Source organism: Pholcus phalangioides, unplaced genomic scaffold (assembly GCF_987345545.1).
Source record: "Pholcus phalangioides strain wild (caught in Gottingen) unplaced genomic scaffold, Ppha-v1.0 ptg000042l_1, whole genome shotgun sequence".
NCBI lineage: Eukaryota > Metazoa > Arthropoda > Arachnida > Araneae > Pholcidae > Pholcus > Pholcus phalangioides.
This window is the reverse complement of record NW_028301628.1, coordinates 23,894,387-23,911,358: the sequence shown is the minus strand read 5'-3', so window position 1 is coordinate 23,911,358 and position 16,972 is coordinate 23,894,387. Positions and strand designations below refer to the sequence as shown.

The following is a 16,972-nucleotide window of genomic DNA, read 5'->3' as shown; positions in this document are numbered from 1 at the left end:
AAATTTTGATTTCTGAATCAATTCAGCGGGTTCTCAGACCCATGCCATAAATTACCGTGGGTGCTCTAGTACCCACAGCGCACCCCGACTCCCACACCACTGCATTTCAGAATCTATTGCCATTGACAATACGTCGAGAATTTTTATTCTAGAAATTCTATTTTTGGCCAGGCCATTCCATCATTTGACGAAAAATTGTCCCCATATTTTCAAAACGAAGCCAATTTTAATTGTGCCATCTCAGCCGAAATCGTAGAAGTATATAATTTGCATAACTTTACTACGATTTCAATATTTAATTTTTTTAATGAAATGCATTAATCCGCATGTTTTCCGTTATTTTGCTGTATTAGGTGAAGGCAATTATATCCAACTTGCGTATAGAAAGTAGCTACACAAAATATATCCCGTATTTCTTTCAGCGGCACATAGTCAACTCTTTATATGGAGAATTTCGATTTCCATGAAATTCAGCTCTTTATTCCTCGAGAGAAAATCGGTAATTTTATTTAAAAAACGGTTACAAATTTCTGACAATTTCAACAGTTAACGTACCAATTATACTGACATTATCCCATAATTTCTTCTATTAGCCATACCAATATCCGTTTTCGTCTCGCCAAAATACGAGCATTCTGTGATTTAAAACGAAATTAATCACAAGGAAGTTGATATAAAAATATACAAAATGTTACGTCACGAAAGCTGCGTATAGTATGTATTAAGTCTCTCATATCATTCCCAAAAAATTATAAATAATGTATTAAAGAAACTTATGCATTATTTATGTTTTTGAAAAAAAAACACCACAAAGTTTTTCTTTCCTACAAACAAAGACCGAAACACAGAAATGTAATCGAATTTTGAACTCCCTCTAGCAGTAACATGAAGTTACATAATATTCAATTCCTTTCGTTTTTCAAATAGGATTTTATATCAAACGTATACAAAAAAAATTTACTGAACAAATAGAAATTGATTTTGTAGAAGTTTTTGTAGGAAGAAGCATTCACTGAATACGAAAAGATATACATCATTAAAAATCCTTGAGGATAGAGCTTTTCTCAAAAGGTTGAAATATCATAGATATCAGAAGAAAATCTTCTGGAAAAAAAAATGGGGAAAAAAAAAATCTCGGGATAACGATCAAACAATTTTTTTTTTAAAAGATTTTTTTCCACCCCAAGATTTTATTCTATGGTAAAAGTAAAATCTCTTGCATCATCAGATCGCGTAAATATTTCCCACAAAGTGTCATCAAAGATGATATTTTTCCACTCTCCTCCGATCTATCTCGAGGATAAAAATCACCGATGTTAGTATACCCGCCCATCATCGGATGTTGAAACACATAGCTTGAACAAACAACGTAGCTCATTAAATTTGCATTTACTTCGCAAAATATTTACGTGGGCGTCTTTCACATTTCTCAACGAAAAAGCTTTTTCTATCTCTCTCTCTCTCTCTTTTTTTTTTTTTCTCTTTTGCTTTGAAACTCCATCAAAATCTGTCCATGATATCGAAGATGGAAGCTTATTGGTTTCACATGCCTAAACAAAAAAATATGCTGAAAAATAACACGAAAACCATCGCACTTTCTCTCTAAAGAAAAGCTATGTATATATATTCTCGTTGATTTCATCCATTTACTTTATGTATATAGTAACGTGTAATTTTAAAGCAAGTCTTTCTAAATATTTGAAGACTAACAACGCATGTGTCTTTATAAAACAAGACGCGAAAGTAAGTAAACGCGTTCGTGTTCTAAAAGATCTTCATGAAAATTTCTAACCTTTTGGATTTTTATGGTTACGTGCTTGGAAATTTTAAGGAAAAACGCGTATCGGAAAATAAGCAAATATTTACCTAAAATTGAGAAAAATGAAAAGCAGGTAAATACTAACATGACAGAAAACCAACCACGATTTCACATAAAAATAAGTCAATTTTGATGCGTTCTCGAGAATTTGTGGTATTTGCAGTCATATTTTAAAAGTAATATAGAAATTATGACAACTTAAATAGACATGTATCAAAATATTTCTTAATATTTTGCTCGTGATACGAAAAAACATACGCGTACATTTCCTACATTAGAATAATTGCATGTATCAACCCATCCCGTATTTTCGAAAACAAAATATGCTTGATGTTCCTTTCACCAAAAAATGTATCTAAATGTAAATGCTTTACAGTGAATGTATCTAGATAGATCCATTATGATAGCACATATTTTTCCCCTCTGATGGTAAACGGACATTATCTATAGGGAACATGAAAACGCTTTTCATATTTCTGTGTAAAAATATAATGAAATTTTTCTGTAAAAAAAATAGCAAGAGCTGCATGTGGAATATTATAAAAGATCCCCGTTGCTTTGAAAATAATTCAAAAGACTGGACTGCTTAGGAAATTGTTAGAATGACATTGTCACTAGTAAAATTTTCCGTATGCTATTTGTTCTTGAAAAACTGTTCTAAAGTCATAGTTGTTCCCAAACAACTTAGTAATTTGCAAAATATTTCGTATACTACAGTCGCTTGAAAATTTACTCAAAACAAGTGGCTAATCGGAAAATTAGTTGAAAGCCGTTGCTAGAAAAATTGTTCAACAGACATTGTTACTTGGAGAATTATTCCAAAGTCGTTACTTGGAATATTGCTCAAAAGTAGCCTAAGAAAATCAATCGAAAGCCGTTGCTAGAAAATATGTTCAAAAGATGTTCAATTAGACTACAAAAGATGTCAATAAATTTCAATTAAATTAATTTATTGTTCTTGGAGAAATATTCGAATCCGTTGCAAGAAAAATTGTTCCAAAGATATTGTTAAAAAAATTATTCGAAAGTCATTGCTAGAAAAATTATTCAATAGACATTGTGTGTTATTCGAAGAATTATTCAAAAGTCATTGCTTGGAGTATTGTTCAAAAGATATTGCTCGTGGAAAATTATTTGAAAGCTGTTGCTTGAAGAATTTTTCAAGATACGTTTGCTTGGAAATATATTCCAAAGGAATTTTAATTTAGAAAATTTTCTCTATGTCATTGCTATTCGGCAAAATAGTCGGAAGACGTCAGAAAAATTTTCCGTATAATTTTGCGTAGAAAATTGACCGAAATGCATAGTTACGTGAAGCACTATCTAGAATTTCTACAACATTAAAATCATTTATCTATAGATGCCAAAACCTAATTTTTAAAAATGTAGAATTTTTCCATCTAAAAATAATTTCAATGTACCCAAAAAGCCATTGGTACTCCGTCAGTGATGCATTTACAGAATATTGATATTACATAAAATTAAAAAAAAGTTACATGTAATTAATTAATAAAGAACATTTATAAAACATTATAACTATACTAATTACGTTAAATGAACGATGCATTAGAAGTGCATATTTCAAAAAAAAAAAAAAAATACATCCCAAAAAAAAATAAAGCATTAATTAACAGAACAAGTAAAAAGTAATTAGTATAAGACTAAAAACTGAAAATTCATACTTAAATGCAAAAACAATAATTCATATTTCATCGTTTTGACAATCCATGACGGAATATTGTTCTTAAAAACGAAAGTTGTTTCACAGATTTCTCTACTTCGAATACATTTTTAATTGCTTAATTGTCAAAAACATAACAAACAAAAAAATGCATACAATTTGAATATCTGGGGAAAAGCTCTCAATGTAGAAAAACGTTAATAAAATCATGTATTTAAAAAAATAATAAAAATCTTAACAAGCGATTCAAACAATTTGTATCTGTCACAACTGACAAATCCCCCATTTTTACTTTTCTAAAACAAATAAAAATTTCTCTAGTTTGCTTTAAAAACATTTTTCTGAAAGAAAAAAAAAAAAGAGGGAAAAAATCGAGAAAACGTTGACTTTCTTTCCAGTTCACAAGTCGAAATGAAATAATCTGAAATTTCTCATTTTTCATGCATTAACGACTAGAAATGCCTTTTTTCTAAAAAAAAAAAAAAAAAAAAAAAAGGTAAATAAATCAAACATGTTTCAAATTTGGAAGGGATTTGATTTTTTTCATTTTAAGAAAAAATGGAATTATTTCCCTACAAAGAATTAAATCAAACAAAAGAAAATAAGTGGATGATTGAATCGAATGTTAAACTAAATAGAATGAATAGAATGGATGTTCTCTATCTCTAATGACGCATATGTTTTATAGTCAGTGAATGAAAAGAGAAAATTTTGGAATTAGATTATTAGAAAATTTCAGAAAATGAATAAGATTTAGATTGTTCAAGTATTTATAAGAAAATTATTGCTGTTTGTGCACGTACATCTGCCTCTGTAATTGTATTACTCCGTACGAATGATTTTTCCAATTTATTTGGCAATAACTTAAGTAATAAAAATGGGCGATTCAAGAATTTTTGAATTAATTCAATGCAATTTCATAGACAATTCCATTGCATGTTGCTACCTCAAATTTTTTATGATGTGCCTTTTGAATCAAAAGATTTTTCATTAAAGGTATTTGAAATGTCTTTGTTATTAAAATGAATCGAATGTAACGGAGATTGGAATTTTCTCTCACCTAATATTTTCAATTTAATAAATTTAGCTCATTTAATAAATAGGCTGAATTTATTAATGACTAAGAACATGAGAAATTATTTAAGAAAAATTCAATGAGATTTCGGTACCGTGTTGCATTTAAAAATTTGAAGAAAAAAGCAGATAATAACCGCGAATTTTTTTACTGATTCCGATCATCAACCCGCAGTCTCCAAAAAGTAGTCCGAAACTTTCGGGTGCCGGCGAGAGGTTACTAAGGAATCAATGATGTGTGCTAGAGAACAAAACAGAAACACCATATATGCTCAACCCGTGGCCCGAGCGAGAGCTAAAAATTGGCCCTCGGGGTCATCTGATGCGACCCACGATTGCAAACTTAATTTTGTAAAAATGAACGCAGCGCCACATCTACAGATCACTTAAGTGACGTTTGGTACAGTTCTGGAGTACTTAAGCGGCCTGAGGGTACAGTTCCACATCGCTCGAGCAGCTCACGTCTCATTTTTACATTTGACTCAAGTAGCTCGCTGCCCAAATCACTTAAGTGAACCATGGCACACGTAAGTGACCCATGCACAGTTCCAGATCACTCAAGTGGCCTACGGCATGCTTCAAAATCACTGAAATGGCCCACGACACGTTTTCAAACCAATGAGGTGGTCCCTACTCGCTTAAAGGTTGAGTACTCTTGTTAGACACCCCTTTAAAGAGAGCTCGTTACAGCAAGGGTGTTCAATCTTTCGGAGAGTGGGAGCCAATTCATTGATTTGAAAACGTGTCGCGAACTACTTCAGTGATCTGGAACAGCGCACACAGCAGGTCACTTAAATGGTCTGTAAATGTGCTACAGGTTGCTTAAGTGCTCTGTAACTACGTTGCGAACACGCCACAACACCGAATGTGCCGCAACACTTAAGTGATCTGCAATGCGCCGTAAGTAAATGGGCTGCGGTTCCCTTCTGCTATGGAACTGTACCACAGGTCACTCAAGTGATCTGGGAATGTGACGATAAGTTGTCAGTTCATTTTTAAAAATTATGTTTGAGGTCGCGGCACATATCAGATGACTCCGGGGGCCACATTTGGCCCGTGGCCATGGGGTTTGGTATGAATGCGTTAGAGCAGCGGTTCTCAACCTTTCTTTGACTCGTGGAAAACTTTTTAGTAAAAAATTCTATGGCGGAGGCCCTTAGGCCAATTATTTAATTATCCGTTAAAGTTACTGATTGATTTTTACTATTTAAAAGTATTTATAATTACTTTTAACTTTTACTGGTTTTTTTTTATCTTCCTCGAGCGGCCGCGGAGGCCCTGGAGAATGCACAAAGAACCCCAAGGGATCCGCGAAGCACCGGTTGAGAACCGCTGCGTTAGAAGGTCATAGTCTTAAGACTATGGTATAGTTCAGGAGCTCCCTGGTAGTCTCCATAATAGACCGATTTCAAATTGAAAATAAAAACCACTACGTTAAACAGGAATTGAAATTAAAGAAGTAATAACTGAAGTGACAGTACAGAGTAGTTTTACATAAAGTTTGTCAATAAATACAAGTTATTTCTATCAAAATGTCTTTCAGGACCTGGTCGTGACACAACAAAATAGGACTTTTTTTTTGTGACCGTAGATAAGTGCAACCTCTAACAATACTATCGCGATATATTCTTATGAGCATCGTCCATGTTATTTTAAAAATGCAGAACAGCTCCGGAAATGGAATATGTTTTGGAAATAGAGTTCCGCGTCGTCTGCATGTGGATGAAAGAAGAAAAACATCTACAGATGTAGGCCAGTACAGGAAGTTTTGGTGCCTTATTCTTTTCCTTTGAGCCATTATGTAACTTCAACGGAGCTTCTTTGCACAAACATTCGAAGCACGTCTTCGCCGTAGACTACTTATTCGCCAGGAGTTCAACTCAAATACAGACACAGCACTGGAAAAAATTTTAACTTCAGTTATGAATGACTGAGGTTTTTAAAGCAACTTTTGCCGTAATTGGAAATTTTTTTGCTACGTTTGGCGAGAGCTTTCGATGCCCCGTATTTTCTTCATACCATACATGTCCAGCACAATTATCTTTTCCCATTTGAAATAGTCTCAGATCTTCAACACGATACTTACATGACATGAAAAAATTCAGGCATTTGCCATTTTTCACTTCAGAATATGGAAGACAGATGACAGCACCAGAATAATACTGTGCGAGTGGCATTAAATCGCGGGTACTTGCTCATTAGCTTAGAAGGAATTCAGTAGTGAAGCGTTTTGAACTTTTCTTTTTCCCGCCACAATTAAAAAATGTATGCGCATCCAATAGCATAACCATTTGACATTCATAGTCAAAACCTGTACGTAAAAAAATCTGAATGGCAGTTTGGAAAAAAACTAAGTACAGAAATAGATACCAACGGGATTATCATGCCAGAATCTTCATTAAGATGTAATAATCTTTGACGGGGGCCGAAGAAAATGTCTCGAGAGGTATCTTTCTTTCTCCTCCAACCTTTATAATAATCTGTGCCAGAACATTCTGAGACATCATATCCACACATACACAAACGTGGGTGAGCGGATGCAGACGTCGACAACCACACGTATAATGGCAGCCGGTGGTTATTTCGAGATACACACACAGTGAGAGAGGAAAAACAAAAACACACAAGGAAAGGAAATCATTCTGCCGACGCAGTTGCCGTTTCTTGAAGATCAGGATGGGAGTGTGTGGAACATGTGAGATACATATCCTCTCATGCATTGCCCGAAATACAATATTGGAAACGAATATCTCCCATTGCTAGGTTGGAAAAATAATCCAAAAGAAGAGGGCTTATCAATGGCTACCAGCACTCCTAGATGAATATGCAGGATGTTTATATGATTAGAGCTGGCGTGTTCTATACTGTCTACGCCTTCAGCTACCCATTGAGAAAATTTTAGGAACCTCTTACAAAAGAAATGGGAGTAATTTTTTAAGACCGAAAATATCCTTATAGCTTTTGCTGTGAATCACCACGTTTGTAAAATAGTTTGACTAGCAAAGCACGTTCTTGTAAACTCAACGTCAAGAAATAAGAATGAAAATGGCTTTGCTACTATATTACTTAGGAGCCGTTCAAGTATAGCGTACTTCAGCCGACCACAGTGCAGCGCCGTCTTAAGGCATGGGCCAACCGGTGAAATTTCGTTTTGGAAGGTAAATTTTAATTTGTCGGAGAAAACACGTTGTTTTCACCGGTTCATGATTCTCTATGTGAATCAGCCGGGACCGACAATTATTGGATTAACAGCCGAGGTGTCGTTATGGCAGAATTTGACTGCATTTAGATACTCTGCCATGAAGCTTGAGCAATTCTGTCCAATGTTTGCAACACAATTTGTACAGGGGAAATACCATGTCGTGGTTATTAATGAAATATACTTTAGTTTGCTCTCAATAATTTCCCATCCCTTCTCTAAGCTTTATTCAAGTTCTGATAAATAATTTGGGCTATAGACAGCTCTGAACAGGTGAACTTCAATCATGTTCACCCAATATAAAAGTTTGTCCTTTTCGGAGATTAGGCATTTTCTAGAAAAATACTGAGCAAATGGTTCTGAAATTCAGTCATGCTTGTACTCATAATTTCCAGTGAAGGTTTCGTCACGAGTGTTTGGGTTATGAGGTTGCGTGATTTGGATAAAATGATGGATCAGGATAATTGATTAATTTCTTAAAATAATTATTTATTTACAACACGAAACATAAGACGAAATAAAAAATCTACGGAGCGACATGTTAAGCTCTTGATGGTTCGGTCGCTTCTCTTGCGATTTCCCGCGCGACAATCCAATGGCGTCGGCTTTACAAGTGCCGCCATCTGTGAGATAAAATACAAATCGAATCTCACCACAAGTGCATTTGGGTTACCGAAAAAAAATTAAATAAGGAAATTAAAAAAGTTTTGATCAACCCTGTATGGTAAAAATGGAAAAAAGCATTTTCATGAGAATATGACGTATAATGTTTTCTTATAAAAATTCCAGGTTTTTCACTTATAATCTGCGGATTTTTCAACCAATTTGTATGAAATTTACAGAAACATTGGCATTACATGAGATATCCTGTGTTAAATTTAGAATGTAGCAATTTATTATTCAATGGGAAATGAGCATTCTTAGAAAATGTATTTGTAATCACGCATGCGCAGAAAATATTGACTTTTTTTTTTCTATTATTTGGTTGCCAGATATATAATGCAACTTTTACAAAAATTCTGGTTGAATGTCGTGAGAATTCAGAAAGATCTATGCGATATTGTGACCTGTAATTTATGTTACTGGCTGAGGGTACATGAGTGACAAGGGATTTTCCACAAATCGGTGTCTCGATTATTTTCTGTTATTTGATTATTTCAAAAAATAAGCCCACGGCTTTATGCGAAGACACCTGATGCTATATAAGAGAAATGCCTCAGCATAACACTCGTACATGATGCCAAAATGAAAAAACTGAACGAAATAATAAAATGGCAGAAAATGATCAAAATACCAATTTGTGGAAAATCCCTTATCATCCAGGTGCTATCAGCTAGTAACTGGTAAATTACAGCTCACGACATCGCATACATCTTTACGAATTTTCAAGACATTAAACTGGAAGTTTCATTATGTATCTGGAAACCAAATTATGAAAAAATAAAACTAATAGTTTCTGCCGCATATTCTAGATTGAAAGATCATTTACTAAAAATTGCTCATAATCTCATTGAATAATATATTTTCACATGCTAAATTGCTGCACATGGTGTCAGAGATGTATAGTGCCAATTTTTAGTAAATTTCATACAAATCGGATGAAAATTCCGCATGTTATAAGCGAAAAACATGCCATGAAAAGTGGAATTTTTATAAAACACATTCTTTATCTTCATGAATATACGTGATATTCTCACGAAAATTCCCACAAGTATTGCACAAAGTCAGTACAATATTTTGTGAAAGTTACAAATCATTTGCAGTTTATCATACACAGGGTTGATCAAAAACCTTTTTTTTTTTCTTATTCAATTTTTTTTTGTTGGTCCCCCACACAAATTCACTCGTGAGTAAATGTTCAATAGAAGTCATGAACACAAGCATGGGGTTCACGTGGTCGAAATTTCAGAACGATTTGCCCAGTATTTTTCTAGGAATTCAAGAAAAAATGTCTAAACTCCAAAAGGGAGACAAACTTTTGGAAACAATGTACCTGTATCTCATAACTTTTGTGATAAAAGTAGAATCATTCCATACTTCTACAGATTGTTTCAATGGACACCCGAAAGTAAATATATTGAATAGAATCGATCTCATGTCAGTACAAAAAAACGGAAGAGTATGAAAATAAAAATATGGTCCCTCAAGGATCACAAGAATTGGAAGGAATGTTTTTTTTTATTTAACAGAGATCCCTGAAAGAAACGTTTGAAGAAAGGTAAAGAACCCTTGCCCCGGGTCACTAAATTCAAGATAGCGCATATGTGTCACGAAAAATTCGCAATATGACAGACATTCTGTGGAAGGAAAATCGATCTACGGAGTCGCAACTTAAGAGATTGCTCCTTGGCATTTGTTAAACTTGCTACGCCCCGAGATGAATGGTTTTTTGCCTTTTTTCTTTTTTTTTTGGAGCCTAAAGTATAGAAAAAGTATTTTTTTTAAGAACAGAAAGAACCCTTAAAATTTTAAGAAAAAAAATTATATGGACTAAAATGATTGTCACACGATAGAGATCTAAAATGAAAGGAGGGTTTTGACAGATTTCTTACTTCCCGATGATGAAGAGGTGACATAGGCTTGATATGAAAATATATTTTTTTTATGGAGTCTCGAGATTGAAGGTTGTGCAAAACTTTTTCTGAAGTGAAGGAAGTGTTTCAATAGTTCTTAAAAAATGAATTATTTAGATCAGGGTTTCCCAGAGTTGAGGGTAGGGGGGCACTGGAAAAGAGGTGATATTATAAGGATAAAATATAGCGTTATATAAGTGTTCTTAAAGTGGTGCACGGTAAAAATTTGTGGAAAAGGCCAAAATAAGGCTGATAGACTAGATTCTGACAAATTAAAAAAATAATAATAATTAGTCAGCCCATGGCATTCGTGGATTTCATATTCGTGGTTATATTATCCGCGGTTACTTTCCCAGTATTTTTAGAAACACTGTTGAGGTAATAATTCTCGTATCGAATCGAAATATAAGTTGTTCGTGTTAATAAACGTTTAAAAAATCTCTTAAAAGTTTTTCTGGTGCGTCTGAAAATATTTATACAAGACTTGTTTAAATGATTCTAAAAGTGAAAAACTTTCAAGGAAAATTCAAAATATTGACAAAGGTTAGCTTCATTGTTGCGATGCCCCGTTATTACGGTATCAAAGAATCGACAATTTTAACGTAAAAATAACTTTAAATTCGATCGCCCGTTGCTGTAGCTACACCTGCTACTACATAGCCCTGAATCCACATACTTCTCATGTAGAAAGTTCCGTTTTTCTGTATATCGATAAAAAAAAAGGTATGCAAGTTATGTATTACATAATTTCGCCGTCATTATTTAATCTGCAAACGCATGAGATAAGAATATGTCCCATCGCCCAGTATTTTGTATGAGTAATGGAAAAAAGCTTAGACTGAGAAAAAAACTTAGTTAATGGAGGAGGGTTCACTAATTAAATATGCATAAATAAAAGAAATTAGAAAATTAGTTAGGAGCAACTCAGAAATCGACAGAGGAGGCATTCATCGAGCTGACTGCTTCTAGAACCGAAGCGATACCTTTTATAAAGATGATCAAGACTGAGAATTAGAAGACAAATTCATTATAAGCAACGGCTTCGTAAGTTTAAATCGGCACAATGGATTGTTTCCATGAAATAGACCCGTTTGTGGCACGCTTTTCACGCGTGGAGAAATCGGTAAAGGAAGCCTTGTTACTGTATTTGAATTCAGAATTATATAAGTTGCCTTCCAAAAAAAAAAAATGTCCAATGATACCACCAATGAGATTCATTTCAAAATTTCAATACTGGAATACATTTTCTTTGGAAAAGTTCTGGACATTCATATTTTATTGTACCTAAGGCAGGGCCGTAATTGGGGGGGGGGGACAACTGCCCGGGTGGCAGAATTTAGGGGACGGTAGGTTTATGTGGGAGAATACCATTACAAAATGACTGAATTTTAATGTTCTGGGGGAGGAAAAATAATGTTTTCACCGGGCGGCAAAAATTCCTGCCTAAGGGATAGATAAACTGACGGAAAAACTTCAATGATCCAAAAAAATTAATGTTAGTAAGAGTTGATTTACAACCTCATAATTTCAAATAAATGCCAGTTTCTTCCATTAGAAAATACAATAAAATGGATCACAACAGCATCGACATTAAATTCGAATTCATAACCGATACAAAGCATTGTCTTGCTTTCCATATCCATTCGACAAATGTTTCGTCATACAATGATGATTGTTTGCTCGAAGGGAAAAGAGAAGAAAGAGTTCACTGATGACCGATCGAGTGCAATTTGACCCCATGTTCAGAGTTCAGTCCCGTCGACGATACGATCGAATGAGGAGAAAAAAAATGCACGTAGAGACATAGTCGGGTCAGTGTCTCCGAGCGTGCGACCCAGGCTCATGACAATCTGTAACAATAGCATCCATATACAGACCTTTTTTTTTTATCACGGCCCTTAAAAGCGAACTCATTACGAGTATATCAAATATGCCGCTGTCGACAAACGGAAATAGTGTCTTCGCTGTCCATGATACGTAACAAGAACGTGTTTCAAGTTTTTTTTCTTTGCATTGTATTTACGATAAATAAAATTACGAATGTGAGAGGTGATTGTCTTATTCCGGTCCATGTGATACAAATGAATCGATCATTTCTGATGATACATGAGGTCTTAATAAACCGGACTAGGGTCTGTGGTCTATAAGCTTACACAACTGACTAAAGCTAATCACACGTTTACAAATTCAGCGTTTAAAAAAACCGGGTTCCGAGAAAAGATTGTTTCGAAAAATTTAAGAAAAATGAATATTTCAAAGTTTTGAAAATTGTCACATGAAATAAAAATTGACGATTTTTGAAAAAGAGCTAGACAAAAAAAAATCGATAGATTCCAAAAATGCCGATCATTTCTATAGATGTCGAAAATGCCGATCATTTCTATAGATGTCAAAAATGCCGATCATTTCTACAGATGTCAAAAATGCCGATCATTTCTACAGATGTCAAAAATGCTGGTCATTTCAACGAATACGAAAAATGAGGATTATTGCAAGAGACATCGAAAATTTGGCATACAAATGCGAAAAAAGAGGATCATATCTACAAATGTGGAAAAAAGAATTATTTCTAGAGATATTGAAAATTTGTTCTTTTCTATAAATAAATGCCAAAAATGAGGAACATTTCTACATATGTGAAAAAAAATACGGAAAATTTTTGCAAAGGTAAAAAAATGCGGAATATTTCTACAAATGTAAAAAAATGAGGATCATTTCTATAGGTGTCCAAAATTTTATCATTTCTATAGCTGCCAAAACAACTGATCATTTTTACAAATGTGAAAAAAATTATTTTTACAAATGCGTGAAAATGCAGGTCATCCACGGGCGTAAAGTTATTAAAAACATAGGGGAGCTTGAAAATACTGAGGGGGCTCAAAAACCCCCAATATTTCTATAGGTATTATGAAGATGATGACTCTTTGAAGGAGGGGAAGCCAAATTAAATTTAACGCGTATGATAATTTCTACAAATATAAAAAAAAGACGATATTGAAAATCATTTCTGGGGATGCCAGAAATGCAGATTTTCATAAACGCCAAAAATGTGGATCGTTTCTACCAATGCCATAAAAACTTATGATTTTCACAAATGCTGAAAAATAGATAATTTTCTAAAATGCAAATCTACAGATGACGTAATTGGCGAGTTACTATATATTTTACAATAGCCATTGCTTCACTGAGAAACGAGATTTTCACACAAACATCTAGAAGAGGCTAAATGTTATGGTTGGAACCGATACGCATACGAGGATATAAGCCCATATACTATCAGCATTTAGATAGGTGTGGCGCACAGACTATCATTAGTAAGACAAAGGCTCTTCCAGAAAACGACTGATACACCGCAGACTCGATATCACCTTAAAACATTACGTGTGGTAAAGCTCAAACCACCAAATCGTTTTTTTAGTCTATATACTCCTCTTACAGGGAGTTCCCTAAAGAAAATTCAGAGAAAAGCCCTAGGAAAATAACAACTTACTCATCATGGTGATTCAACAAGATGATGGTAAACATCACCGCGAAACATAGTCAACACACTTTTTGATCCGGGTTACGATCAATTTAGTTACATTCGAAGGCATTGCCCAAATGCCCCCACCCACCCACACACATACCCTTGAGCGGAGCTCTCAACGGGATCTTCATATTGATTTTCTAGTGAACTTATCGTGTTAAAAAAATTATATCATGCCATAATTCTTCAAAAAAAAATTTAAAACTCGGCAATAAATGTGATTTCCAGCAGAAATCGATGCATACGAGTCATAAATGCACGAAACACAATCTGATATTACCACAGCAATCACTGCGATGTTCTCTCCCTTATAATATTAGATTCGATAAAGGAAAAAAGGTAGAGCCTATCGAACGAAAGTCTAATTATCGATCGGTCCTAATGACGGTCTTAAATTCAACAGCCGAAACGATCTCATTAAATTCTGCGCTGCGTCCACTAAATTTTAGGAGGGACGCGACGGTGGCAGCAGCACCACTTTTGGCGAAGTTAAACCTCTAAACTCAATAGTTTGCAATTACAAGTTTTCCTGTGAACTTCGCGCACAAAAGGGATTTTCCAAAACGGAAATCAATCGCCTCGGTAATTGTATTTGGCTGTAAGGTAACAAGTGTCCAAAGTTCCGAAATCATTTGAATTCAGTTTTTTTTCTCCCTTTCAATCTTGCAGTTGAACTAAATTTGTAACAGCTCTGAACGCGTTAAGGCAGGCGCCCTAATTAATCCATTGTTTCCTATTCATCCCGATGCATCGTAAAGTTATATTAAACTAGAGAATATAACTGTTCCAATTAATGAAATGTTACAATTACTGTGTGTGTGTAACATTTGTCGAATTACTAATTTAAGTAGTTACTAACGGTTCTAGGTATCAAATTTTGTAGAATCCATATTGATACTTCTCGTGATATCCCTATTGGGATTTAAGCATGAACCTTTCAAGCGGAATTGGCGAGATAACTCGCTTCCTTAAATGGCGGTAAATTTTAGCATTGACAAGCCCAGATATTTTGTGACTGATTTTTCTCAATGGAACACTTTTCCCCCACTATACCCCTTACTTTTTACCTGCTGAAAATCAGAAGAATGCCTATTTCATTGAAAAGAAATGACATTTTGAAATGTATTTTTTCCTGCAGTGCTGCTCAAAGTACTAGCGTGAAACTGAACTCTTGATGGCAGCGGCGAAAGGAAATGTGAGGAGAGAGTTCAAACCCTTAATGCAGCGGTTCTCAACCGGTGTTCCGTGTGAACTCCTCAGGGGCTCCCTGGTATCTCGAGAAAAATACAAAAAACAGTAAATTCGGAAAAAATAATTAAGTATTTTCGAATAATAATAATAATAAATCAGTAACTTTGATGAATGAATGAAAAATAGGCTTACGGGGCTCTTCCATGGAAATTATATACCAGAAAGGCCTCCGCGAGTCAAAACATTTTGAGAACCATTGTCTTAATGAATAAGGAGAAATAAGAGGAACCAACATCCCCAAAGGAAAAACATATCATTGTCAGGGATAGACACGACTAAGTTATGCGAGGGGTTCCAGACTCAATATTATTGTTTAATTTTTTGTACTATAAATTTAAGAGAATTCATGTACAGGAATCCCGCTAGAATCGCTAGAATAGCTGGTCCCACTAAATTAGCGTTTCTTCTGGCTGCGACTTCTGAGATGGGTCATAAAAATCCTACAATCATCACACACAGTGATACCTCGGCTTACGAATTTTTCGGCTGGTGAAAATTTCGGGCAGTACCCGGAACGAATTAAACGATTTTCCATGGATACCTATAGAAAATCGCGTTTCGGCTAACAAATGTAATTTCGAAACGAATTATCTTTCTTTAGCGTTGCACCGAAAACACATTTGTTACGAAACTGGTTTCAGGAGCGTCCAAACAATTTCGGATGACACCCAGACATTTTTTCGTGGCTCTTCTTGAGCCACGATATAATTTTTTTAGGGGGAGGTTGTAGTTGGTGCCCAAAACACATAGCAATATTACGAAATGCACATGAATGCTGAGACAAAAAATATCTTTACAACAATATGAACACACTAAAAAGAATCAAATGTAAGAAAGTCGGAATGCGGGGCTTACATAGTTCTAGATTTAATTAAAACATTTCTAGAATTAATAAAAAAACAATAACAATTAATGAGAAATAATTCGAAATAATCAAAAATAAAATAATAAAAATAGCTCCAGAATTAATAAAAATTCAGAATTCTTGAAATAAGTAATTTCAGGATTAATATGAAAGCCTTCATTAATTTTGGGTGATCCTGTTTTATTCAGTCCAATGGTGTACCCTTCAAGACGCCACCCCTGACTGATTTTCGAAAACCAAACATTCTGTTATTTAGGAATATTCAGTAAGCGTTTATAAATTCGAAATAGTAGATTCATCAATAGCGTATTTGACCGTTTCGTTGATTTTTGGTCCCAGCAAAACAGGTTAAAAACCCCGGAAATAAATATACTGACTTGGAGAGGGACCTGCCCCAGGATGTCGGCTTTGTGACTAAAACAATTGGAAAATCATTGTTTGATGACTAGTTGCTTTGATGAATAATTATCAAATAAACTATTATTGAATGGATTATTGTTGAATAAACCATTGTTGAGTGGACTGTTATTGTTAAATAAAGTATTGTTTAATGGATTATTGTTAAATAAAGTATTGTTTAATGGATTATTGTTAAATAAAGTATTGTTTAATGGATTATTGTTAAATAAAGTATTGTTAAATGGATAATTGATAAAAAAAGCATTGTTTAATGGATAATTGTTAAATAAAGAATTGCTGAATGAATTATTGTTCAATAAGGAATTGCTGTATGGATTGTTAAATACACTATTGTTGAATAAACTATTTGTTTATTAGATTATTTGTTGAATAAACTGTTGATTTATTGTTGAATAAACTATTGTTGAATTATTGTTGATTACATTATAAAGAATGAATTATTGTTGAATTATTGTTGATTTATTGTTGATTTATTGTTGAATTATTGTTGAATTATTGTTGAGTAAACTATTGTTGATTAGATTATTCTTGAATAAAAACTATTTTTGATTAGATTATTCTTGA

At 34.1% G+C, this 16,972-nt stretch overlaps 1 protein-coding gene across 5 annotated transcripts in view; it reads right to left on the bottom strand.

The window, feature by feature from the left end:
* The window catches only part of LOC149064673 (teneurin-m-like), a 391,606-nt gene that overhangs the window by 37,172 nt on the left and 337,462 nt on the right, over positions 1 to 16,972 (bottom strand). The window lies entirely within an intron of this gene.